At 50.7% G+C, this 25,642-nt stretch overlaps 1 protein-coding gene across 1 annotated transcript in view; it reads right to left on the reverse strand.

Moving 5' to 3' along the window:
* Window positions 1–25,642, reverse strand: part of KAZN (kazrin, periplakin interacting protein) — a 1,036,992-nt gene that overhangs the window by 152,248 nt on the left and 859,102 nt on the right. The window lies entirely within an intron of this gene.

The raw sequence follows: 25,642 nt of genomic DNA on the forward strand, positions 1-25,642 counted from the left end.
CCCCCGCCGCCCGCCGGCCGCCCGCGCGCGCCGGACCAGGGCTCTCCGTCCGGCCGCCGCCGGGCCGTCCGCGGCCGCCGCACGCGAGGAATTCGGCCGCCGGCCTCTCACGTGGGAACGACTCTCACTCCCGCGGCTCCTCCTCCCGCTCCTTCCGGGCTGGCGAGGGCCGGCCGCTCGCCCCGCCCCGCCCCCGGCCCCGCCCCGGCCCCGCCCCCGGCCCCCCCCCCCGCCCCCCCGCGGCGCCCGGACTCGCCCCACGGCCTCGGGGAGAGCTTCGTGGCCCCATCCCGGGACGCTCGGCGCATCCCCAGCATGGTCTTTTCTGGAGAGACTGCGGGTCAGAAAGATGGCCAGTGGCGCAGGGATCGGAAGGGACAGGCCTGGCACCCAGGTCTTTGAAAGCCCCAAGTGAGTGCATCTGGGGGGACGGCCGCCAGGTACCCCAATTTGCATATGTCTCCACTCTTCTGACACCCTTGTGACAGCGCTGCTGAAGAGCTGAAGTCCCCAAAACTGGCCAGGAGAGGGCAGAAAGAATGGCCCGGGAAAGGGGTGGTAGCCCTGGGACATTTCCTATGCTCCTCTGTACTGTGTGACCAGGCTTTCTTTAAGTATCATACTGAGCACATTCACTGTGCGGGGTGGGGGGTGGGGGGCGGTTGGCGAGGGGCGGGGAACCGACATGGTCCCACATCCCTAAGGAGACTGTGATCTGGTGGGGGGCCCTATGTCTGCATCTCACTTCCTTGAGCCTCAGTTTCCCCATCTATAAAATGAGGCATCAGTAATTTCCACCCCTTCTATCATCAGAGATGCTTCTGAATGCCCCTCTGCCACAGCCATGTGTCAGGTGAGGTGATTCCCAGGGAAGGCCAGGACCTGGATCCCGGGAGTGGGTGGGGGGCCAGTTAGTTAGCCAGCCAAGCCCAGTGTGAGGTGGCACCTTGGGTCTGCAAACCCAAACCTGCCCGCTGCAGTGGGTGCTCCCGTGGCTGGCGGTGCTCACCGTAAAATGAATTTGCAGCCCCAAGCCCCCTTTGATCTGGGATTATGATGCTCTTTAGAAGGACTAATTACCTCCCCTCAGCCCCAGGAAGCAAGTCTGGTTTCCCTCCTAAGACACAGGGAGCTGAAGCAACATAGCCAGGTGAGAACTCACACCGTCTCAGGGAGGTCCCCAGCCTCCCCTTCCAGGCAGCACACACCCAGGCCTGGCTCTGTAACCCCTGGTTCCCATGGGGCCCAGGCCTGAGCTCTGGGAATGTCTGGGTCACTGGCATACAGCTCTCCACCAAGCTGTGGGAAACAACCGACTTCCCTCCACCTAGCCCCAAGTATCTCAAACTGTTCACAGGTGACTTTCCTATCTGTGGGCGAGGAGCCCTGCCTCTTTGAAAGCACTGGGGTCTGGCCACCATCCATAATGGCCTTGCCAGCTTCCACCCCCCGCATCTTCCTCACCCTCCCAATAATGGGGAAACTGGCCCAGTTGTAGAGGGCCGCAGGGCTGCCCCAGACCCCTTACCCCTGTCTGAAACCCCAACTGCCCAGTGGAAAGCTGACCAGTAACACCAAAGGAAAGCTGACCAGTAACACCAATCAGGGAAGAAAACCACCCACATGGTTAAACACCCACACCATGCTAAGGGGAGGAAGCTGAGCTCACACCAAGTGATAGGAGATGCTGGAAATCCCTCAATTCTTTTGCCTTTTCTGGGATAATAGGCACAAGAGAACAAAAGAAAGATTGCTCTGAGCCAGCCTGGGGGGAGAAGCTGGGAATGCCCTTGCATTCTGGAGACACCCAGTACAGGAGTGTCTGTTCCAGATGTCTTCAGGGACCCAACTGAGGACGTAAATGAGTGAGGTGGGCAGTACTGGGCTCACCGTGGGTTTGTTTCTTAAGGGCATTTAGGTTGTATTCTTTGGCTTAGACACACTTTGCATAATAAGCAGGTAAGAAGGTGCTTCCACAAAGAAACATGCTCTTTCCCACATTTCTTGAGGTACATGGAGCTCTTAGTCTATCTTCCCACTTTTGATAGAGACATGCAATTGTCTCTGAATTCCATGACAAGAAAACAGCAACACAAGCATGCATATGTAGCATTTGCCTCTTGGATTTGGTGTTAGGGAGACTTTAGGGAGTGGTGAGGACTGTGGCAAATAAGCAGAAGATGGCTGTCATGCAGGAATGTGGCTCTAGTGTCACCAGAGGGTTTTTGGTTTTTTTTAAGAGCTACTAGGAATATGGATTTTTAGGTGTAATCTAAGTTCAAAATGTTGACAACTCTTTAACACGAAGAAGAAAGGGGAGAGGGCAAAGAAGAGGAAGGAGAAAGAACAATGAACAGGTCTAGAAGTTTCTATCTAGCCCATTGGCCACCAGTACTCACTTCACTGCAACATCTTATTGGTCCCCCTGCAACCTCTCAGAAGTCTGCGCTCTCTGCTTACATTTCAGTAATCCAAGCCATTTCTCAAGCCCGCAGCCCTGGGGGATTTCTGCCGCTGTCCTTACTCAGCACAGTTTTGGCCTGGTGGTGTGTGTGCATGCATGTGCATGTATGTGAGTGTGAGTGTGTGTGTGTGTGTGAGAGAGAGAGAGAGAGACAGTGCTCCCCACTCTCAGGACCAGGACTTCAGATGGCAGCTGGACCCACCTTCCATCACTTTCTGGGGGTTCTCAAACTGCCCAGGCCTCCACCAGTCAGTGTTGGCCTCTCAGTCCCTGCTCCCAACTCTGCAAGCAGGCAAACCTCCGAGAGCAGCAGCTGCCTGCAGCCTTCCAGAAAAAACCATCCGCCTTGGGTGGGAGGTATTTCTTCCTTGTGGTATGCTTCTCATTACAAGGATACCCTGGACCCAGGAGATAGTTCTGCACAGTTTGGCAACAGGAGATCCCGGAGCCAGTGACAACCCATTTTCTGCCCCGAGCACTTGGGCAGGCCCTCCGGGAATGATAACTCAGGGTGGTTTGATTGGAAGCTCCAAGACAGGGCCAGCTTCTGAGCGTGCAACCTGGGTAGGAGGGCCCTGCTCTTGGGTTAATGCTCTGCTGTCATCGCCTTGAAATTCTTAATTGTTTTTGAAGTAGGAGCTTCACACTTTCATTTTGCATTGGGATCTGCAAATTATGTAGCTGGTTCTCCTCCCAGAAGATCTTCCCAGCCTTTCTGGGGATGCTGGGAATTGATGTTGGAGACAGCTGGGCCTGAGATTTGGCTCATTCTGTCCTTCTCCAGGGTACGTTGTGTCTGGCCTCTGCAAGGCAGCAGGAAGGGAGGATTTGGGGGGTTGGGCAAGGCAGCAGGTAACTGTCCCCATCCATTCCTCCAGACAACTAATTAAGGAGCAATGGCAGAGTGGGAAATTGGGTAGGGGGATGGCAGTCAGCCAGAGGGTGGGAGGATGCTCTGGTCCTGAGCTCTGAGGCCAGACAGTGTCCCCATGACCCTGAACTCAGGATGCCAACAGGGTATCACCAAGAAAACACAAAGGACGCTGGGGACAAGGGTGCTAGGGATCAGTGCAGTTCCCATTCACAGTATCCCTTGGCTTCCAGGGAAACTTCCTTTAGAATCCTGGAGAAAATGAAAAGATAATTTGACAAAACCCTGAAACATTGTATTAAAGGACCCCGCTATATTTGATATGTGCTCAAAGTGGAATATTTGAACCCACTGGCATTTTTCAGGTATTTTTTTCCCTTGGCTATGCTTTTAGTATTCATAGAAGAGATTTTACTAAGATCTTCCAGCCAACATTACCGTAGGCTCTCCAAACATCTGAAACTAAGTCAAAGGAGCAACTCTAGATTCCTAGGAATCTGCACAGTTTTGTCTGTAACACCTTCGGGAACTCCTGCGACACTTCCCGGGAGTCTGGAGACCCCGGTAGCAATGCCAGGTCCCCATTAGCTCGTGTGTGACTGTGGGAAAGGGCCTTTCAGTCTAAGCCCCTCACTGGCAAAGGCAAAATGAAGGGTCGGGTTAGTGGAGGTGAAAGCATTTTTCTAGTTCTGTCCAGCATGGCTGAGTTGGTCTTTCCTGTCCTTCTTATGGTGGCTGTGTGTGTATGTTTTGTGTGTGTCACTAGCCTGACAACAAGTGTATTCATTATCTATTGCTGCATAACAAATCATCCCCAAAACTTAGCAGCTTGGAACGTCCAGTGTTTATTATCTCTTGGTTTCTGTGGGTCAGGAATCCAGGCATGGCTGGGCTAGGGGCCTGGGGCTCAAGGTCTCCAACAGGTTGCCATCAAGGTGTCTACTGGAGTTACAGTCAACTCAAGGCTCTTCTTTGGGAAAGATCTACTTCCGAGCTCACTCATGTGGCTCTGGCAAGATTCAGTTCCTCCTGGGCTGTTGGACTGAAATCCTCAGCTCCCTGTTGGCTGCTGGCCGGAGGCTGCCCTCAATTCCTTGCCATAATAGAGCTAGAAATCTACTCACAAAATGGCAGCTTGCTTCCCGAACAAGGCTCTGAGAAAGAGCAGGACAGGGTATGTGCAAGATGGACGCCACAGTCTCTTTGTAACCTGATCTCAGAAATGACATCCATCACCTTTTTCCTGTTCATCAGAAGTGAGTCACTAGGTCCTGCCCTCACTCGATGGGAGGGGTTATAGGAAGGTGTGAATACCAGGAGGCAGGGATCATTGGGGGCCATGTTGGAGGCTCCCCACCGCAGGAGGCTAGGGACACACGACTCAAATCCTGGCTCTGGCACACACTAGTGTATGATCTCGGACAAATGATTTTGCCTCTGGAAGCCTCAGGTTCTTCATCTGTAAGATGGAGAGGATTGTGGCTACTACCTCGGAGGGCTGTGGTGGGGGGTTTCAATGACAAAACACACATGTAGAGCTCTGAATGGTGCCTGGCACAGGGTAAACCCTCGAAAAACGGGCTTGGGGGACATTGCTGGAGGAGGCCGGAGGGATGTGCCCATTGCTTCTAAGTCAGACGGGCATTACCTGCTATCTCCATGGAGATCTGCAGATTTGTGACTTGGAAGGCCTTTGGCAGGCCCTGGGATGCCTTTGTGACCAAGGCCACCAGCAGGGATGGTGCTGGTCTTCCCTTGGTCATCCCAGTAGGACTCAGGGGCACAGGTGCAGCAGGAGGATTAGACAGGATTTTCCTCCAAACCTATTTAGACCTTTGCCCTATGGGGACAGAGGATTTTACCCCAGCTCCATCCTGCCATCTGGCCTGATGAGGCCTTCCTGGCTGGACACTTTTGTGCGCCTGTCATGGGCTCACTGGTACCCTTTGATGATCTTCCCGGGGCCCCAAAAGACCTGGCAAAGATCCTGATCCCCTCTGGAGGCTTCCAAAGGGCCTGCCCTGGAGGCCAAGGCTTAGCTCAGTCCTCGGGCAAAGCCGGGCATTGAAGCATTTTTACAGAGTGCAGCTGGCCTCCACGTCCTGCCTATCGGACTGACTCGGGTCCCAAGCTAGATTCTCAACTGCAACAAAAGGAAAAAGCCCTCATCCAGGGACCACATCTCCCCCCATCTACCCTAAGCCTCTTTCTGGGGAGTTGGTGTCAAGGAAGGAGGCTTCTGCAGGAAGTTAAAATGTTGCAGCTTATTCAGAATAAAAACAATAACATCAAAATATCATGACTTACAATAATAATACCGGCGAACATTGACATAGCACTTACTCTATGTGTTCTAAGAACTTTATACATCCATTTATCCCTCCCAACAACCCTAAGAATTTCAAGTATACTATACACATTATTATCATCCCTATTTACAGATAAGAAGACAGACACAGAGAAGGCAAGTCACTTATCCAAAGGCGCATAGCCAGTGAGTGAGGCAAGCAGAGCTCAAGCTTATGTAGTCTGGCTGCACACTCCATGCTTATAGCCATGAGGCTACTTTGGCAACAGGTGTTATCCGCTGAGCACTCACTTTGCCCCAGGGACTGCTCTTTCTAGCTCATTCAACCCTCCAAGCCACCCTATCTCCATGTCCCAGATGAGAAAACTGAGGTTTATGGAGACAAAGGGTCTTACTCAAGATGATGTGGCTGGTGAATGCAGGGTTGGGAGTCTAAACCTCAGAAGTGAGGGGTGTTATCTGGGGAAATGCCTCCCATGTCAGAGTTAGAGAAAATACCTGCCTGTGGGCCTGGTGGAATAGACTGATCTTTCTCACCTTAAGACAGGACTCAGGGAATGCTCTGGCAAGGTAGCTAGCTGGGTGGGGTGGGTCCTCTGCTGCCCCCGGTGGCCACTGGCAGTACTTCACCTCCAACTGGTTCAACAGGAAGTTTGAACCAGGGGTTGGTGGCTCCTGGGAATGGGGCTGGCGTCCACCACCACAATTTTCAGACCCTGTGTTTCCACTTCCTATGTGTGACTCAAGAGGCACAGAGGGCCATGGGCCAGTCAGTGCCTGAGATAAGAATAACATGTACCGTTTACTGAGCACTTCTGCCTTTGTGCCGGGAACTCTTCTGCTAGGTACTTGTTACTTACATGGGTTGGTTTTTTAAAAATTTAAATTCAATTAATTAACATATCGTGTATTATTAGTTTCAGAGGTAGAGTTTAGTGATTCATCAGTTGCATATAACACCCAGTGTTCATTACATCAAGTGCCCTCCTCAATGCCCATCCCCCAGTTACCCCATCTCCCCCAACCTTCCTCCCCTCTAGCAACCCTCAGTTTGTTCCCTATGATTAAGAGTCTCTTATAGTTTGTCTCTCTCTCTGATTCATCTTATTTTATTTTTCCCTCCCTTCCCCTATGATCCTCTGTTTTGTTTTTTAAATTCCACATAGCAGTGAAACCATATAATTGTCTTTCTGATTGACTTATTTTGCTTAGCATAATACCCTCTAGTTCCATCCACGTTGTTGCAAATGGTAAGATTTCATTTTTTGATGGCTGAGTAATATTCCATTGTATATATAGACCACATCTTCTTTATTCATTCATCTGTTGATGGGCATCTGGGCTCTTTCCATAGTTTAGCTATTATTGTGGACATTGCTGCTATAAACATTGGGGTGCAGGTGCCCCTTCAAATCACTATGTTTGTATCCTTTGGGTAAATACCTTGTTACTTAAATGTTATTTAATTTACCAATGCACAGAGATAGAACCCTCATTGTTAAGGGTTATTAATAATATTGGATAAAGCACTTTACTCATATTAGCTCAGTTCAATCCCCACAAAACTATATAAATACTACCCTTATCCTCACTTTATCAGTGAGGAAACCAAGAAACAGAGAGGGTTAGTAGGTTGCCTGAAGTCACACAGTACTATATGGTGGAGGCAGGATTCAGATGCAGGATTCTGGCTCTAGAGAGTCTGCTCTCATAACTTTTATTCTGTTACTGTTATTATTATTATTGTTTCACAGTTGAAGAATCCAAGGCTTAGAGGGGAAAAAGGATTTGTCTAAGATCACATGGCTGGTCAATTTAGACCTAGTACTTCAACCAAGCCTGTCTTCCTTTATCCATCCATTGACTCAACAAGTACTGATTATGCACCACCAACCAGGTGCCAGGCACAACACTGGGCTCCGGAGGTGACCCTGTGTGATCGAGCCTGCCGTGGGCCCCTGCGGTGACACCATCCCTCTCCCCACTTCATGTCCATGGTGCCCATCCAGGGACGTGGGAGGTAAAACTGATTGGACCGGGGAGGGGCTCTTGTGAGGGGCTGTGGCATGGAGTTCTGCACCTTTCTTGCAGGAGCTGCCCTGTACTGAGCAAGTCAGGCCACTGGGGGCCTCAGTTTCCCCACCTGTGAAATGGGGGTAAGAAAACTTGCCAATTCCCCTAGACTGTTCTGTGAAGAGCAAAGGAGACCCTAGATGGGAAAGCCCATGGAGCTGCAGAGGGCAGATGGAAGACAGCTGGGCTCTGGGGCTGGTTTAGTAAAGAAGCCATTTGCTCTTGTGCTTATTTTATTTGGTCAGTTCGCACTCGGCGTCTGCCCCGAGTCCACTCCTGTCCTACATGCCGTGGGAAGAGGCAACAGGACCCCAGCGTGTAGGAAGCTGACACTCCACTTGGATGTTAAGATGAGAAAGGAGGACTACTGGCCAGTCTCTATGCCACAGATGCCATATTCACTGGGGCTAGGATGGGCCTCTGTCACCCACCTCCCCAAGGAAACAAAAGGATCCCAAAGACAAGCCTAGTGAACCACTTCAAGATTTTCGCATGCAGGGCAGGTGCTGAGGCCAGAGATGTTGGCCTGTCCTGCCCCTTTAAGGCTTAAAGTGCCCATCTCTCCTAGAGTGACTTAGCCTCCGGGTGGCTAAAAGCAAGTTTGAACCATGGGGTAAGAGCCCTGTGCAAAGGCTGGGCCTTTCACGTCAGTATCTCTATGCTACCGAAGAAGAGGAATTAGGCATCCCAGCACTGAGGGATAGTTGTTCAAAGACAAAGCTGGCTTCTCCTAAGAAAAACTGAAGCCCAGAGAAGCTCAAACATTTGCCCGGTATACACAGCAAGTCAGGGGCTTAGGCAGACTGATTTCACTCAGTCCTAGAGCAGTGATTCTCCAAGTGTGACCCCTGGACCAGCTGCATCAGCACCATCCCTGAGCATTTATGAGAAATGCAAATTCTCTACCCCACCCCGACCTCTTGAGTCACAAGCTCAAGGGTGGGGCCTGATAGTCCATGTCTAAACACCCCTCCAGATGACCCTGATGATGATAAACTTGAGGGCCACTGCCGTGCCCAGAGGAATGACTGCTAGATCTTCATGTCCTTCTGAGGGGGGAGGAACGAGGCGGTGGAGCATAGCAAGGTCACTTTCTCGGTGACTGTGGCGTCATAGTTACATAAGCACCCCTCCCCCACCCTGATGGATTTTGCACCCAGACTCCAGGGCCCTCCCTTGTCAGGAAGCCACCTGCCTGGGCTCCAGGAGGCCTGTCCGCACACGCCCGAGGCTGTTTTACCTGCTTGTCCGCCTGCCTGCCCGCCCACCAGAACCCAAACACGTCAGCCCGAGCAACTCCTGGCTTCTCCAACTCTGGACGCAGAGCAGGCCTGGCCTCCATTACCAGCATGCAAGAAGATTTGGGGTTTCTGTGGCTGTAAGTGCCCCCAGCAAGCCCGGGAACAGGCCTGACTTTGCCCCAAGCTTCTCCGGTGTGGGCCAAGCCCAGGGAGGAACGCAGAATGTTCTTCACTCTGGACATCAAGAAGTAACTTTAGGCCCTGGTCTCGGGTTCTCTGGGCAGAAATCTGCAATGGCCTCTAGTCCCAATGGGACTAATCAGAATTTGTTCTAAATTCTTCTTTTCCCAGAACTGCCCTTTAAATATCTTTGGAACTGGTTTCAGGAGGCAGATACATAGGAAAGACTGGCATCTTACCCTGAACTCTCTCAACAAAGCAAACAAGTAAAAATGTGCTTTGCTAACTGTGAAAGAAGCTGCATTCTTTTTTGTTTTCAAAGACCTGAGCTTTGAAAGTGGAACGTTTCTCCCAGATCAGGGGCCCAGTGGAGGGATTCACAGGTATTCCTGGGGTTGCGGACAAGTCCATGAGCTGCTGCATGGGCTTCTTCCCACCTCCCCTGCACATTCAAAGAAGGGACAGGTCTTGAACTTGAAATATGCCCACAGTGCCAGGCACACAGCAAGCGCATAATCAATTTTGTGGATTCATGAAAAGTTCCCGAGTTCTAGCTCAGGGCTTCCCAGCTGCCCTGTGCCAAACTTAATATGCCCCTTCTATCACTCCAGTCCCTTCCCATTTCACCTAAGAAAAGTGTCCCATGTCCTAGTAAATAACAATAGGTTCCATTTACTATGGGGCCCGGGTATGATGGACCCTCTAGAGGCACCATTGCATTTAATCCTGCAATTTCCCTGTAAGAAAGGGAGACTGTTATTATACCCATTTTAAAGCAGAGTAAGCTGAGGGTAAGAGAAAGGAGCAGAGACTGCACACTGGTGGCCCTAGAGTCTAATGTGGCCTAGGAATGTATTTTCTTTTCCTAGCACTCTAAAAAACATTTAAAACACCAGTTGCCAACATTTTATTTTATTTTATTTATTTGACAGAGAGAGAGAGCACAAGCAGGGGGAGCGGCAGGCAGAGGGAGAGGGAGAAGCAGACTCCCCGCTGAGCAGGGAGCCCGATGCAGGGCTCGATCCCAGGACCCCTAGGATCATGACCTGAGCTGAAGGCAGACGCTTAACCCACTGAGCCAACCAGGCATCCCGAGTTGCCAACATTTTAAAATGAGGGTAATTTACACCCCAAAACTGAGACATTTAGCTTTACTTCAGAAAAATCAGGAAGTCTGGTAATAGTGAACCTCTATTCCACCCCATATGGTAACAGTGTGCCCCCCCATTCCCCCTGCCTGCTTCATCCCCACTGCTCCCTACCCTCTTACCCCAGGCTCCCTCACTCATGTAAGTGCTCCAGGCATGGAGTTTACAACCACTAGTCTTAGGCCACAGTTAAGGACAGGCAAAGTCAGTGCTTATCCTGAGTCCATCTGTCTGTCTGTCAGTCTGTCTCATATACCTCACTAGTGCCCGCTCCCGGGAGCTCCTGATGTGGCAGATCAGATGGGGGCAGGAGATGCTGGTGTTTGTTCCACTGGCTGGGTGACCTTGGGCAGACCCTTTACCCTCCCTGGGTCTCCCTCCCACTGATACAATTAGGAGGCCGGAGAAGCCTATAGCCAAAGCTCCTCGAAGCCACAGAGCCGGCCGGGAAGCTGTCCTAGGGATTACAGATAGGCCAGGGGTGGACTTGCCCACCTGAGCCATCCTGTAGATCTGAGTACCTTCTGGCAGGGGGGCCCTTGTCATTAACCCAGAGCTTTGCCATCAGCACCAGCAGGGGCCAACGGTCTGACCCCTCCCAGGGACAGGAGGGTGGTTCCACCCTTGAGCAGCGTCCAGCAGCAATAAGCTAATTGCACAGAGCAGAAAGCCAATCAGAGACGACCCAGACTCTCTGCTCTGAGATGCAGGATGCCTGAGCTGGGAGGTACAGCCATTTTGTCCCTGCCTAGGTCAGCGTGAGGACAAAGATGCCCCCCGGGCACTGGGCGAGCCAGTCAGGGCTCCGCACTGCCAAGGGGAAATGCTCATTCAAGTCCCAAGAACAGAGAGCATTCATTCAACCCCCCCTCTCTTTCTTCATTCTACAAACATTGGACAGGGGGGCAACTGAAGCCCAGAGAGTGGGGAGTGATTGTTAAGGTTACACAGTACAACAATGCCAGTGTCAGGTGAGACCTCAGGCTTCTCGAGCCCCTTTATGGAGTACTTCCCATATTCTCTCTCCCTCAGGAATCTAGAACCCTCCAACTTCTTGAAACTGGACTTCAGAGGGGGTGGAGTGGCCAATGCGGGCTGCAGGGAGTGTGTGTGGTCCAGAGATCTAGCATGGGGCTGGTGCATGGTGCCTAAGACACACAGCATGGCAGAGAGAGTAGGGACCTGCAGGCTCAGGGGTGGCGTGAGCCGCCTCAAGCTTCTAGAATGGAAGCTCCGTCTACAGGAAATTTGGCAAAACTGGCAGCCAGCAGCCCACATTTGGCTCACAGACGTATTTTGTTTTTTCCCACAGCGTCTTAAAAAAAAATCACATTAGCTGCCAACGTTTAAAAATCAGGGGATTTCACATAAAAGACGGGATTTCTGGTTTCTTTTGCAGAGTCTCGAGATCTGGTCAAAGCTGGACCACATTTCCACCCGGCAGTGACTGGCGGGAGCTAGGTACACTCCGTCTCGCTCATCATGCTCAGACACCTTTCCTTGTCCGTGTGACGTCCCCACACATGGGCTTGGGGATTTCAAAGGCCTCTCTTTTGCTGCCTGTGCTGAAGTCATCCCTCGCTCATCCTGGTCAGCAATGTTTCTCAACCTGAGGGTAGTTTTGCCCCCCAAGGGACATTTGTGTGGAGACATTTTTGGTTGGCACAATTGGGGAGGGAGGTTGCTTCTGGCATCTAGTGGGTAGAGGCCGGCCGGGGATGCTGCTAGGCATCCTACAGTGCACAAGGTGCACAAAGAGTTATTCAGCCTCAAATGTGAGGTCAGGAATCCCTGAGCAGAGTCATGAGACACCAAGAGCCCCAGGCCAGGAACAGGATCCTGAGACAAAGGGTCACCCATGGTGGTCATGTGCACCAAGTCCTTTTCTGTAATCATGAAAGGCCTGGAGCACTCCCTTGGTGGAGCTAAGGGGAAAGGACACACTGTGGCAACCACCTGTGATTCAGGGTCGGAAATGAATGTCAGAAGGGGTCAAGCAGAGAAAGAGAGATCCACAAGCCATGGACAACCCAGAGCCCTCCTGGAAACCAGGAGCTAACCGGCCGGAATGGGGCTAGGGCCAGGTATTTGTTCACCATGCGTTTATGAAGCACTGACTGCATGCTGAGCACTGCGTTAGAAAAGTGGGAGAAAACGAGGATGTGTGAAGCACAGCCCCGGCCCTCCAGGGTGGCCCGCCGAGGAGGGAGGGGAATGCGGAGGAAGGGGCTCCTCCAGCCAGGGACCTCCACAGGGGCGCAGGTGTTCCTTAGCCCCTGTTTTGGAAGGTGCAATCAGGAAAGGCAGAGATGGGGAGGTGGGATTCTGGGCAGAGGAAGGAGCCCAGGCAAAGGTGTGGTGGCAGTAACAGGCTCAGAGGCACAAATCTGCAATGAGATGTTTTCTGTTACTTGGGAGGGAAACTGGCTGGAATGTGAGGGCCTGATGTTGGAGGAGGTTGGGGTGGGGCAGAGTGTAAGGAGTCTCCAAGTCAAGCTAAGTGGGAGACAGAGGGCAGAACCCATGGAGGGGATGCTTGCAAAGGTAGTGGGATAGAACTGTGACCCTGGAAAAGTCACTTTTAAATTCTTAGAGCCTTGGTCTCCTCATCTGTTCAGTGGGGATAATAAGAGTAATAACAACCATCACCTCAAGAACTTACCATGTGCCAAGGTACCCAACTGTATGTGATGTATGTAATCCTCACAGCAACCCTATGAAGTACCTGCTATTATGAGTTTCATTTTCTAGAAGGGGAAACTTCAAGGTACCGGCCAGCAAATGAGCTCTAGCTTCTCTATGGATGCTCCCAGTAGGTAACGAGGTAGGATGTGAACCTAGGCAGTCTAGCTCAAGCGGACATGCTAGCTTAGCCCTTCTGCTACCCCGTCTCTCCAGAATCTTCTGAGAGAGCTGTCTTTAAGAACAAATGAAATAAGCAGGTAAGGTGCCCAGCGGGATGCTGGTAGAGTAAGGCAGCAGCTGGGACATTTCACACAGAGGCCCGGCCCAGGTTGATGGAGCCAAGTTCAGGCCATGGCACCGGTGAAAATGGCACCAGAGATGTTCTGTAGGGGGGCACGTGGGCTCTGGGGAGACGTGGGGGTACAGGAATGGCACCCCCCAGTTCAGGTGAGAAACAGCTGAGCCAAGTGTCTGGAAATGCCTCCTCTATCCCTTTCAACCCAGCTCAGAGGACACTTCTTTCTGGAAGCACTCAGGACATGCCCGGGCAGAGTAATCACGCCTTCTTTCTTTTTAAGGAATTTTTTTTTTTTTTGAGAGAGAGAGAGAGACAGAGCACAAGCAGGGGGAGTGGCAGGCAGAGGAGAGGGAGAAGCAGACTCCCCGCTGAGCAGGGAGCCCAATGTGGGGCTCGATCCCAGGACCCCGAGATCATGACCTGAACTGAAGGCAGACACTGAACGGACTGAGCCACCCAGATGCCCCAAATACCTTCTTCTTTGTACCCAGCACATTTTTTCAAACTCAATTCGGCCTGGTAGGGTATTAGGGGGCATCATCCCACAGTGCTTCTCAGTCTTTACTGGGCATATGCATCTCCTGGGGACCTTGTGAAAATGCAGATTCTGGGGTGGGGTCTGAGGTTCTGCTTTTCCAAGGACAAGCTCCCAGGAGATGCATATGCTGTTGGTTTCCAGGGACCACACACTGTTGAGTGCCATACTCTGAGCGGAAAAGTCTTAGGGCATTTCCTGGAGGTCATTCTTTCCATGGACAGGATGCCCTCCAGGGGAGGGGTTTCATTTTACTCATCTTGGCCTTGGTAAATCCCAGCACTGGGGGACAAGGGGAGGGAAGAGTGTTGACCCATCAGTAGGCAGACTGTCAAGTTGCATATTTCAATCTGACCTACATCTACTGGGCTTCAGAGGCGCTCCCTCCCCTCAGATCTTCAGAAGAGGGAGGCATATCCCGTGATTCTGCAACCCAGGGCAGCCTGGGATTATTCCATTGCCACCTAACCTCAATCTAGGGTCACCAGGTTGTCCTCTAGAAAAATATGAGATCACTAGTAAGACTGAAAACCATGATTTTTAATTTTAAGAATTAACTTGCCTGTTTCAGCTGATCGTTCGCACTTAAAAAAAAAAAATCAGTGGTTCTGTTTTGCAACATTGAAAAAAACATAGAAGCAAGCATGCCCGTTTAAACGTTTTCATTCTATGGGCAGATGTCAAAATAGCTGGACACTACAATATGAATTCGGGACACCTGGGCGGCATGAGGCTACCTCTCCCAGGTCACCAGCTACGCCATAACTCACTTCTTTCCCCCCCTACCCCCAGCTTTATTGCGATAAAATTCGCATATAGCACGGTGTGAGGTTAAGGCGTACCATGTGATGATTTGAAACATGTATATATTGTGAAATGTTTACCATGCTAAGGTCAGCTAACACATCCTTCACTTCACTTAATTACCATTTTGTGGTGGTGGTGGTGGTGGTGAGAACATGGAAAATCTACTTGCTCAGCAACTGCACGGATAGAATACGATATTGTTAATGACCGCCATCATGCTGTGCATTAGATCCTCAGAACTTATTCCTCTTATACTTGGAAGTTTGTACCCTTTAACCAATAGCTCCCCATTTCCTCCATGCCTCAGCCCTTGGTACCCACCATTCTACTCTCTATTTCTGTGAGTCTGACTTTTTTTCAGATTCCACATATGAGTGATACCATAGGGTATTTGTCTTTCTCTGAAGGCTTATTTCATTTAGCATAATGTCTTCCATGTTGTGGCAAATGTCAGAATTTCATTATTTTTTATGGCTGCGTAATATTCCACAGTGTGTGTGTGTGTGTGTGTGTGTGTATCACATTTTTCTTATTCACTCAACTGTTGATGGACACTTAGGTTGTTTTCATGTCTTGGTTCTTGCAAATAATGCTGCAGTGAACACGGGTGTGCTGGTCTCTTTTTGAGTTAGGGTTTTCGTTATTTCGATATTCAGTATTTCGATAAATACCCAGAAGTGCAATTGCTGGATCATATGGTAATTTTATACTGAATTTTTTTGAGGAACCTCCATACTACTTTCCAGAGTGGCTGCACCAGTTTGCAATCCCACCAAGCAGTGCATGAGGATTCCCTTTTCTCCACATGCTCACCAACATTTGTTATTTCTTGTCTTTTTGATTCTAGCCTTTCTCACAAGTGTGAAGTAAGAATGTGTGGCGTTGATTTCCATTTCCCTGATGAGGAGTGATCTTGAGCACCTCTTCATGTACTTGGTCATTTGTATGTCTTCTTTGGAAAAATGTCTATTTAGTTCCTCTGCCCATTTCTAAAATGGATTTTTTTATATTGAATTGTCTGAGTTCCTTACATATTTTGGATCTTAGCCCCTTATCGGCTATATGGTTTGCAAATGTTTTCTCCCACTGTGTAGGTCGCCTTTTCATTTTTTTTAAATTTTATTTTATTATGCTATGTTAGTCACCATACAAGTACATCATTAGTTTTTGATGTAGATTCATTTTGTTGGCGGTTTCTTTTGCTGTGCAGAAGCATTTTAGTTGAGTTTGATTTAGTCCCATGTGTTGATTTTTGCTTTTCTTACTTGTGCTTTTGGTATCATACAGAAAAAAATCATCTCCAAGACCAACATCACGGAGCATTCCCCCTATGTTTTCTTCTAGGGGTTTTATGATTTCGGGTCTTACATTTGCATCCTTAACCCATTTTGAGTTAATTTTTGTGAGTGGTGTTAAGATAGGAGTCCAGTGTCATTCTTTTCCATGTGAATATTCACTTTTCCCAGTATCAGTTATCGAAGAGACCATCTTTCCCCACTGAGTATCCTTGGCTCCCTTGTCAAATATTAGTTAACTGTATATGCACGCGTTTATTTCTGGACTCTCAATTCCGTTCCGTTGGTCCACATGTCTGTTTTTATTCACAGCTCACTTCTGAAGCTAACTATCCCTTACTACGTGGCACGTGCCTGCATGTCCCACTCCTGTCCCCCCGCTGCCAACTAAGTCAAGGAATGAAAACAAATTTTAACATCCACTTTTAGCGAACTGATTAGGAAAGTCAGCCTGCTCAGGGAAGAGAGAGTAAGAAAGAGAAAAAAAAAACAAACAACAAAAATCCCATATACTTCGAGGGTAGTCATATCCCATTAAATTGTCCACTGTTCATATCCACATTCCCCTGGGTAGTTAATGGCAAGCTGGATTCACGTGGTGTGTCATTTTCTTATTAAGGATTTGCATGAAGTATTTGGTTTATCCTTACTGTTAATATTTGGTTAGCAAACCCTTGGAGGATTTCCTGGACACAGGCCCACGGGACCTTTCTAGCTGCAATGCTACTTGGTCCCATGTTGCAGGTGGCAATAAGATGAGCCAGCAGGGATTTTTCTGCTCAAAGTGCATTTTCTGCCCCGTGGGGAAGAGGAATCTTTGGAGGCAGTGGCACCAACAGGAAGATGCACACATCTCGGGCTGGGTGGAAAATAACTTCATTTGCATCTGGAGAGACCCGAGCAGAGACTCGACAGACCTGTCCATGCTGTTGCCTGAAGTGGGTGCAGACTTCCCAAACCCTGCAAACCCACGTCCACGTGGCCTTTGTTTTTGGAACTGGGTTGCAAAGCTGTCCTCCCAGCTGGAACTCTGCATCACGGCAACCCATTATTAAGAACCTACCACGCACCGGGCTTTTAGATGCATTTATCTCCTCAGTCGAAAACCCAGACCGTAGAAGGCAATTCCCCTGTCCCTCTTCTGAGGACCCATGGAGGGGGGAAGTCATTTCCACAAGGCCACACAGCTCAGAAGTGGCTGCACTGAGGCTGGAACCTGGGTCTGCTGACTCAAGGCTGGGCCCCTCACAATCTTGCTGCTTAACCAGTCCAATGAGCTCATCACCCAACTAACCAACCAGTTGACCCGCCAGCCCTCCACTAGCATATGTGTTCACTGGATGCCAGGCACTGGAAAAGAGGGGAGATTAAGACAAGAATCCTGCCCTACCTGTATGACCTTTAGCAGATTGCTTAACACCCCCAGGACTTTAGTTTCCCCATCTGTAAAATGGAATGATAATGCTGCCTCCCTCATTGGGTTAAGTACCTGTAAAGCATTTAGCACAGCATCTGCCACAGAGTAAGCATTCAAGAAATGTTACCTCCTAATATTAGATTAATGGGATCGTGAGTTTTTAACTTACATTTTGTTTCCGGTGTAATGTTTCAAAATTGATTTTCAAACAAAGCAACTTTTTACCAAGCCTGGACCCAGGGATGGTGGAGAGGGCGGTGAGCTTGTTTCTCAGCCCAGCAAATTGATTCACACGTCACCCTGGTACATCTCTATCTTTAGCCACAAAGGACAATAAAGCAGGACTCAGCCTTCCACTTTCATCCTCCCTCTGCCCATCTGGGGAACGCGCCGGGGAAGAGCAGTCCTGAACTCTGATCCCCCGAGTGCCCAGGGTGAAGTCTGCTCCCTACCGGGAGCTTCTCCCACTGTGGCTGTTCTTGGGGTGTGACCTGGATGGACCCACCCACTAGCAGGTCCTCCTGGCTTCACCTCCAAATGTATCTTGAATCCAATGGCTTCTTGCCACGCCACCTGCTGCAGTCCTGGGCCGAGCCACCACCCTCTCTCTCTGGGACCACGGCAAAAGCCTCTCCGTGGCCTCCCTGCCACGATCTTGCTCCTTTTCTTTCTTTCTTTTTATTTTTTTTACTTTTTTTCCTCTTCCTCCTTTTCTATCCAGACTCCACCCAAAAGCCAGACTTATAGCCCATCGGGCCTTGTGACCCCCTGCCTAGAACTTTCCACTGATTTCCGGTTGTTCTTTGGACAAACTTGGAACTCTCGACTGTTGCATAAATGGCACGGTCTATCCCCTGCCTGGTCCCCCCCAAGCCCCATCCTTCCCCGCTTTGACTTCATTCACAAACCTCCATAGGCCTCATTCTCTTATGACTAAGCCAAGCTGCTTCCCACCTCAGGCCCTTGGCATGTGCTGCACCTCCTGCCTAGAGGGCTCTTGCCCTGTCCCATCTATGCCCAGGTCCTTCTCCCTGTTCAGGTCTCAGTCAGATACCAGCTCTCAAGAGGGGCTTGCCCCTGCTCCCCACCTGAAGCAGCCCCTCCCTTCGGTTTGGCCCCAAACGGATTACCACACTTTCTCTCCCTCATAGCATGTATGCACCTCAAGATCATTTATTCAATGCTCCTTGATTGTCTTTCTCTACCATACAATAAGCCTGTTGAGAACACAGGCCATCTGTGTCTTGTCACCACCGAATCCTGACCCTTCAAACAGTGCCTGGCACACAGCAGATGCTGATCATTTGTTCAGTGAGTAAATTTGTGGACAGTTTGCGCAGCGTACCCCATCGGGCATTGTCTCTAACCCCGGAATCATGGCTCTCTGGGTAAGGAGACTTTCTTCCCTGGACTAACCGTGCCAGCAACCCTCTCCCTCCAGTGACTTCCCATTTCCAGACAACGGAACTAGCCAGACAGACCTCGGCACGGTAGTAGCTGTACCCACCTGCTAGGCCCTCCCTAGGAGCCAGACTCCGTGCCTAAGCTCTTCCCAGGCATGCAACCCTCCCAATGACCCTCTGAGGTAGTTACTACTCTTGTACCCATTTTGCAGATGGTGAAGTGGAGGCACCCACTGGCTTCAACTCATGCCAAGTGGCAGAGCTGACTGCACAGCTGGCGCTCTCAGCTCCCCCCATGAGCATCTGCGAAGTGCAGGATCTCTCCCCGGGGAGCTCAAAGCAGAGCTCCAGGGTGGGTGATGATGGCCCCCTAAGAAGCGGTTCTGGGGTGGGGTGCAGAAGACTCCATCCTCTCAGTGGCCACCACATCTTTGCAGACCCCACACCGGGGTGCAGCTGCTGGGGCGAGCAAACAACCGAGAGCCCCAGGGGTGTGCAGGTCAGCAGGCTCCACCTCCCCAGTCATCCCAGTCCTTCCTGGAAAACTTGGCCCGGATCCCATGGGCCTGCTGTGAAAGCAGCCACAGGCCTGGAGCAGTGGAAGAAGAATGAGGGAGAAAGGACATTACTTTGGAGGATGGAGGGGGCGGGCAGGAAGGCAGGATTACGGCTGGCTTTTGTTGGCAGAGGGGAGAAGGCGGTATATAACCTGCCACGCTAAATGGCCGGGGCAGAAGTCCAGGGTCACAAAGGGAGAGTGAAATGAGGACATTGCTTCTTAAGACGGCTGCTCATATCCCCCGAGGGTGCAGAGGAGTTGCGGAGTCTTGGTTACCTTCCAGGGACCCAGAGGAAGAGGAGGGGTGGGAAAGAGAGGGGATGGGGGAAGGAAGGAGACAAGAGAGGAGGTGAGGGAGGAGTGGAGAGCAGGGAGAAGAGGGGAGAGGGATGCAGAGGAGAGGGGAGACTCAAAGCCTGTGTTTGTGATCCTGGTCAAGATACTGCACCTCTCTCTCAAATTTCTTGGGACACTGACACTTACCCTATGGAAAGAAAGTCATGTTTGTAGTTCAAGAGTCTAACAGAGGCTTGACATATCACAAGTGCTTGATAACCATTCATTCCCTTCTCTTTGCCTCCCCAACCTCACATTTGGAAAAAGGAGATTGAGTCCAGGACTGAAAATAACTTCTTTCCTGCAAATCCCATTCCTCATGGCCCAGACCCAAGTTCCCAGGCCTCAGCTACTGGCAGCAGGTACCCCAAAACCCAGGCGGAAGGCTTTGACCTATATCAGGTCAGAGGCCGGCATTCATCTGGAGGCTCGCTGAGGTCAAGGGACTCTACGAAAGGGCTACCAGGGCCGAGAGGGGACACATCACCAGGGGTAGCCACAGTCCCACGTCTCCAGGTGCCCTGACCCTCAGCTGGCAAGCTGCCTCCCTGGTCCCACCTGCAAACCTTACCTAGTGGAACATTCCATGTTCCTTGTTGTTGGGATCCTGAGCCCCTCATTCAGCACACATTCTCAGGGGCCCCTCTGATGACGCTGTCCACCCAGAGTTGGGAGACCTGAGTCTCCAAGAAGGAAACTGACAAGCTGTAAATGACACATCAACCTAGTAAGGGGCTGGGGATAGAACCAGCACCTCCTCATCTGCAGAGCAGGGCTCCTTTCACTGCCTTCGGAGGGAAGCAGGTGTTCTCAGCCCCAAATCCAAACTCATTGTCAGCTGAAGTCTTTTTGAATCACTCCTAGGAGCGAGGGGGAGTCTGAGAGATGCAATCAGGATGCGGAAGCATTGGAAGTTCTGGGATATTTTGATGGTTCTTAGGGGCAAGGATACAGGGTCATTCGTCCAACCAATAGTCATGGAGTAGTCAGTATGTGCAGTGCACTCGGTGCTGGGGTACCAGTCCCTACCCTCTTCGGGTCTTTTGACACTGGGATCACTCTGCAAGCTGTGTCATGGCCAGCCTATAACACCATCGCTTTCTTTTTCCCTTCTATGCAAGGGACTTAGTCATATAAGTGGCTTGCCCAGCTGCATGCACGCGCGCTGTTCCCCGCAAGCGAGAGGTTCTGACTTTGGCCTGAAATGTCTTGCTCCTTTTACCAAATCACCAAGGCCTTGTCTGCTCTCCCTTGTCCTGCTCTGACGTCCTGACGCCATCTGGTTTTCAGCTGCCTGTCCCCAGCTCCAACCTGCTGACCAGTGCTGACGAGGGATTCTTTGCTTTGGCTTCCGGGCCCTGGACTGCATCTTACTCTAGCTGCATGGGCACTCCTGAGAAAGGGCCCAGTTCTGCCCTTGTGAGGGACCATCAGCAAGTCTGAGGCCCACCCTGATCCCTGACTTGTGCCAGCTCCAGCTTCTGCCTCTCATTCTGCTCAGGAAAACTCAAGTGTTCAAGTTAGATGGGTTCAACGGATTCTAACGCTCTGTAGAATAACAGCCCCATTTTCCTTCCTGTAGCAATTATGGCGTGACTTTGCTTTCAGAGATGTAGCAAGAATGGCATAAAGGGATGCATGTGGGTGGACGACCCTGGGGAAGGGGACTGAGAGGTCAGTTCATGTGAGTGATGGATTCTTGCTTTTACCTGTGCTCACCTGAAGTCCTGCCTCAGTCCTGGGTACCATTTATTAAGCCCCGTGTCAAGTGTTTACATACGTAATCTCCTCTAGTTCTCTCTTAACAACCCAATGGAGTAGGAGCGATTCACATCGCCATGGACTGGACATTGTGGGTGTCTTCTCAACACCTTTGCGGCCCCCAAGGTGAAGCCGCCACGCAGTTTGTATGATATAACCCTGGCCAGCTCCAGGGAGGAGCCCTGGTTAGTTTAAGCAAGTGGTTGTCACAGTGTGTTCTGGGGACTACTGGGGTCCCTGGGACCCTTCCCAGAAGTCTGTGAGGCCTCCACTTCCCAAACCACATATCTGCATGAGGCTGGACTATCTTCATAAACTACAACCCACACAACATATTGCAACAGGCTGAGTGCAGAAGCAGCACAGGTATGAGAAACCTGCTGTCTTCCGTGGAGCCAGATTTTAAAGAGAATTTGCCAAAGTTTCAGTAACTTTTTTTTTTGCTTTGGAAAGTATAGTTATTATTCATAAAATGTGTTATTTATATTAACACATGTAATGGGTTTATTGTTATTTTAAAAATGAATAAATATTTAATCTTTTTCAGTTTTAATTTCTACCTGGTGACATGGATAAGTAGAATCCATAGAAACAATAGCTTGTAGGAGACCTCCCTAACTTTTAAACGCGTACCGGCGCGGGGTCCTGAGAACGAAAGTCTGAGAACTGCCGCCTGGGCCAATCATGATATTCTGATAACTCTTGCCAGTGATTGGTTCAGGAGTTCAGGCCTAAGCCAATCAGCATGTGGTCTTCCCTTGGTGACAGCTATTGGTTGGAGAATGGGCACGTGACCCAGTTTGGACCAATGAGAGGGGCGGAATGGTTTGCTATTCGCGGTCAGGGAAGTTTGTCCCGATTCTCTGGATGATAGGAGCAATGTCTTGTCTTTCTCTGATGTTATTGTGAGCAGATGTGGCATCAGAACTGAAGCAGCCAGTTGACATCCAGCTGAGGAGGGAGCTGAACCCAGAGAAGGGCAGAGCCAAGAGAAATCACCAAAAATGGAGACGGAGCTTTGGATCAAGTTGACCTACATCTTCAAGTGCAGTGTCATGACTTAATAAACATCTTTATTTTTGTTATGCCAGTTGGATTGGGATGTTGAGTTCTTACAGACGAAAGCATTTAAACTGCTAAACCCTCTTTTACATATGAGCAAGCGGAGGCCCGGAGGGGTTAAGGGAGTGCCAGTAAGTGGAAGGGCCGGGACCCAAACCCACGTCTCTTTGTAAACCTTTATTTTCCCACCACACTACATAACTTTCAAGGTTAAGTTCCTGCTTTTCTCTGTCTAGAGTCCAGATCACAAGAAAATGTCATCGGGTGGGGCCACAGGAAGCTGGGCAGTCTCAGATACTCAGGAGTGCCTCCCAAAGGCCCCCTCTTGGCCTCATTAATGACAAGCTCCCTGTCCCACCTCTGGGAGTTTTGAGGTTGTCCCTGGATCTCCTTGGTACAACCCGAGCTTGCCTCCCACCATCAGAATTCCATTCTTGGCTGACCCGATGTGACCTAATGACAGTGTGCCTGTTAGAGCTATTGGTTGCAAGCAACAGAAACTGGTTATCGCTAATTCAAGCAGAAAAGGAGTGTTTGTCTGGCCAGCTCACACATCTGGAGGGTGGAAGAGGCAACCTTGGAGTGTGTGAAACCAGGATTAATGGCCCAAATCAAGCTGGCCAGGCTCTAATGTTGGGCACAGACACTCTATCTTGCCTACTGCCACTATCCATGATGGCCCCACGGGTGCTGCCACCAGAATCTTGGGAAACTGAATCGAACAATTTGCATTTCTTGCCTCTTCTTTGGATCACTGGCTTCCAGTTCTAAGGGTGAACTAGAACCATCTGATTGGTGGAAACTAGGTACATGTCAAATCCTGAGCTGCAAGGGAGGCTGGCAAGACAAATAGCCAGTATTTTCAACTTGATGGAGGGGAGCAGATTCTTCCTTAAAGTACTTGGGGCTTCTTCAAGCACAGAAAGGAAGTTTGCATGCCATGTGGACCAAATGAGTGACAGATGTCTACTGCAGAAGTGTACTCTGGAGAGCCAGTTGGGGCTCCCAAACAGTAGGCGTTGGGGGTAAGAGCTCCTGAGCACCTGGAAACAGGTTTTTCAGGGACACATGCATGGCTTTTGGCAGGGAAATTGGCTGCTGTCATGCAGCATAGTGGGTCCCTTGGCTCTCTAATTAGGAACAAAGGCAAACTCCCCAATAACTAGAGCCATGCATGGGCTCAGACCACCTGGGTTCAACACCTGGCTCCATCAACTGATTTCACCTCTCTGTGCCTCAGTTTCTTCACTGTAAAATGGAGACAACGAGGGCACCGGGGCGGTGCAGTCGGATGAGCAGCTGCCTTTGGCTCAGGTCATGATCCCAGGGTCCTGGGATCGAGCCCTGCATCGGGCTCCCTGCTCAGTGGGGAGTCTGCCTCTCCCTCTCCCTCTGCTGCTCCCCCTGCTTGTGCTCTCTCTTGTCAAATAAATAAATTTTTAAAAAATGGAGACAACTAGAGTATCTCATGGTAGGGTTGTTGTGCCAGTCAGAAATTTCAATATGCTTGGCACCTGGCCATTAACTGTGACCTGTGACATAACAGCGGAGGGTTCTGTCATGGTTGAGCAATGTGGAGCCTGTCTGAAGCCACCTACTACCCTCTGAGGGTCTCCCCCTTCTCTCCCACCGCACAGGATCTGCTTCTGTGATGGAGAAGTGAAAGCAAAGCCCTGTGTCTTCTAGAAAGCTTCCCTGACTACCCAGGTCCCAGTGGTCTCTCCCTGCTTTCAGTGCTGAGAGCATACACTCATTCATTCATTCACCCCATTAGTTTTTCCCTGGTGCCTCATTGCTCAGCACCCCAATACTTTACCACGTTCCTTGAACGCTGGTCTCCTTCCTCTTGTAGAAAGAAGCTGGCTTCTTTCTCATTTGCACTTGCTGTCCCTTGATTCCCTCCCTCCAGATCATTGGTACGCCAATGTTTTCTTGTCATTCAAGTGTTAGCTCAAATGCCATCTCCTCTGAGAAGCCCTTTGGACTGTGTAAACCAAAGCAGCTGCCCCTCTTTTTCCCCTTTACTTTCTCTTATTCTCTGGCCCCACGTGCTCTGAGCTGACCTAATGAGACTCCTAGGGTTGACTGAGACAGGGGCTGTGGCAGTGGTCCAGGCCAGGGAGCAGGGTGGCCCGGACCCGGGAAAGGACAGCTTTCTGACACCGGGCACCATGTCTTGGAGTACTTGGTGCAGAGTTACTATATGATGAGGGGCTAGAAAGACTTGGGACCCGAGGCCTACAGTGAACTTTGGGAGGGCCACCAGCCAAAGCCCTGCCCCCCAGGAAGACGAGCCTCTGGCTGGGTTATACATCAGCTGATGACAAGGGCATGGCATGGCCCTTCCTGGCTGTCATCCCCAGCTCCCAGAGCCCTGGGGTGCTCCAGAGGGAGACTGCTGAGGGATGGACTGTGGGGGCTTCAGCAGCTGCCATGGGGATGGGGTCACTGTTAATGAGAGGGCCTGCTGATCTGGTGGCTTTGCTAATTAGGCAGTGACACCTCCAGACCCAGCCAAGGAAAGTGAGTTGCTTATACTAATCAAGGGCAATCTGCACTTCCTGGCTAGCGGAGCTGCCCAGAGCCCAGAACGTGTGCCCAGCATGCAAGGCATGGCAGGGGAAAACTGGGGGTGGGAGCGTGGGGACCAATGCTGGAAAAAAACGAAGACAGCTCCATAGCTGCTCCCAAGATTCTGGGGCCACCCACCATCCCAGTATAGGGAGAAAGGCCCAGATGATGGCAGAGGCCACCAGGAAGGTAGGGAGAGGAAGGAGAAAGGGCCAATGCCGCAGGGACCGCTTACAGAACCCTACTCTGGAAGGTGGGGAGACGGATCAGGAGACTCCCTTTCCAAAACTCGGCCCAAGTGATGGCAGCAGAGTGGGCTGCCTCGTGGCATTTACCGGCCTAGACCCTGTGCCTAATGGGGAAGGCACCCTGGGGCAGAGGGCGGTCTCTGCTCCACGGAGTGGGAAAGCTGGCTGGACAAGCAAACCCGCCTCACCCCCAACAGGGCCAGAGAGTTGCCCTCTTCAGCCCAAGTCACAGATGTGGAATATTTCTCAGACCCTGGAGACATCTGTGCACAGATTCACTCACTCATTCGCTCATGCAGCACCTACTGTGTACCCCATTCCAGCCCCTGGAAATACAGAGATGAACGGTGCCAACCCTGTCTTCGAGAAGCTCAGAGTCT

This window comes from Mirounga leonina, unplaced genomic scaffold (assembly GCF_011800145.1).
Source record: "Mirounga leonina isolate KUSES-001 unplaced genomic scaffold, KU_Mleo_1.0 Mir_173, whole genome shotgun sequence".
NCBI lineage: Eukaryota > Metazoa > Chordata > Mammalia > Carnivora > Phocidae > Mirounga > Mirounga leonina.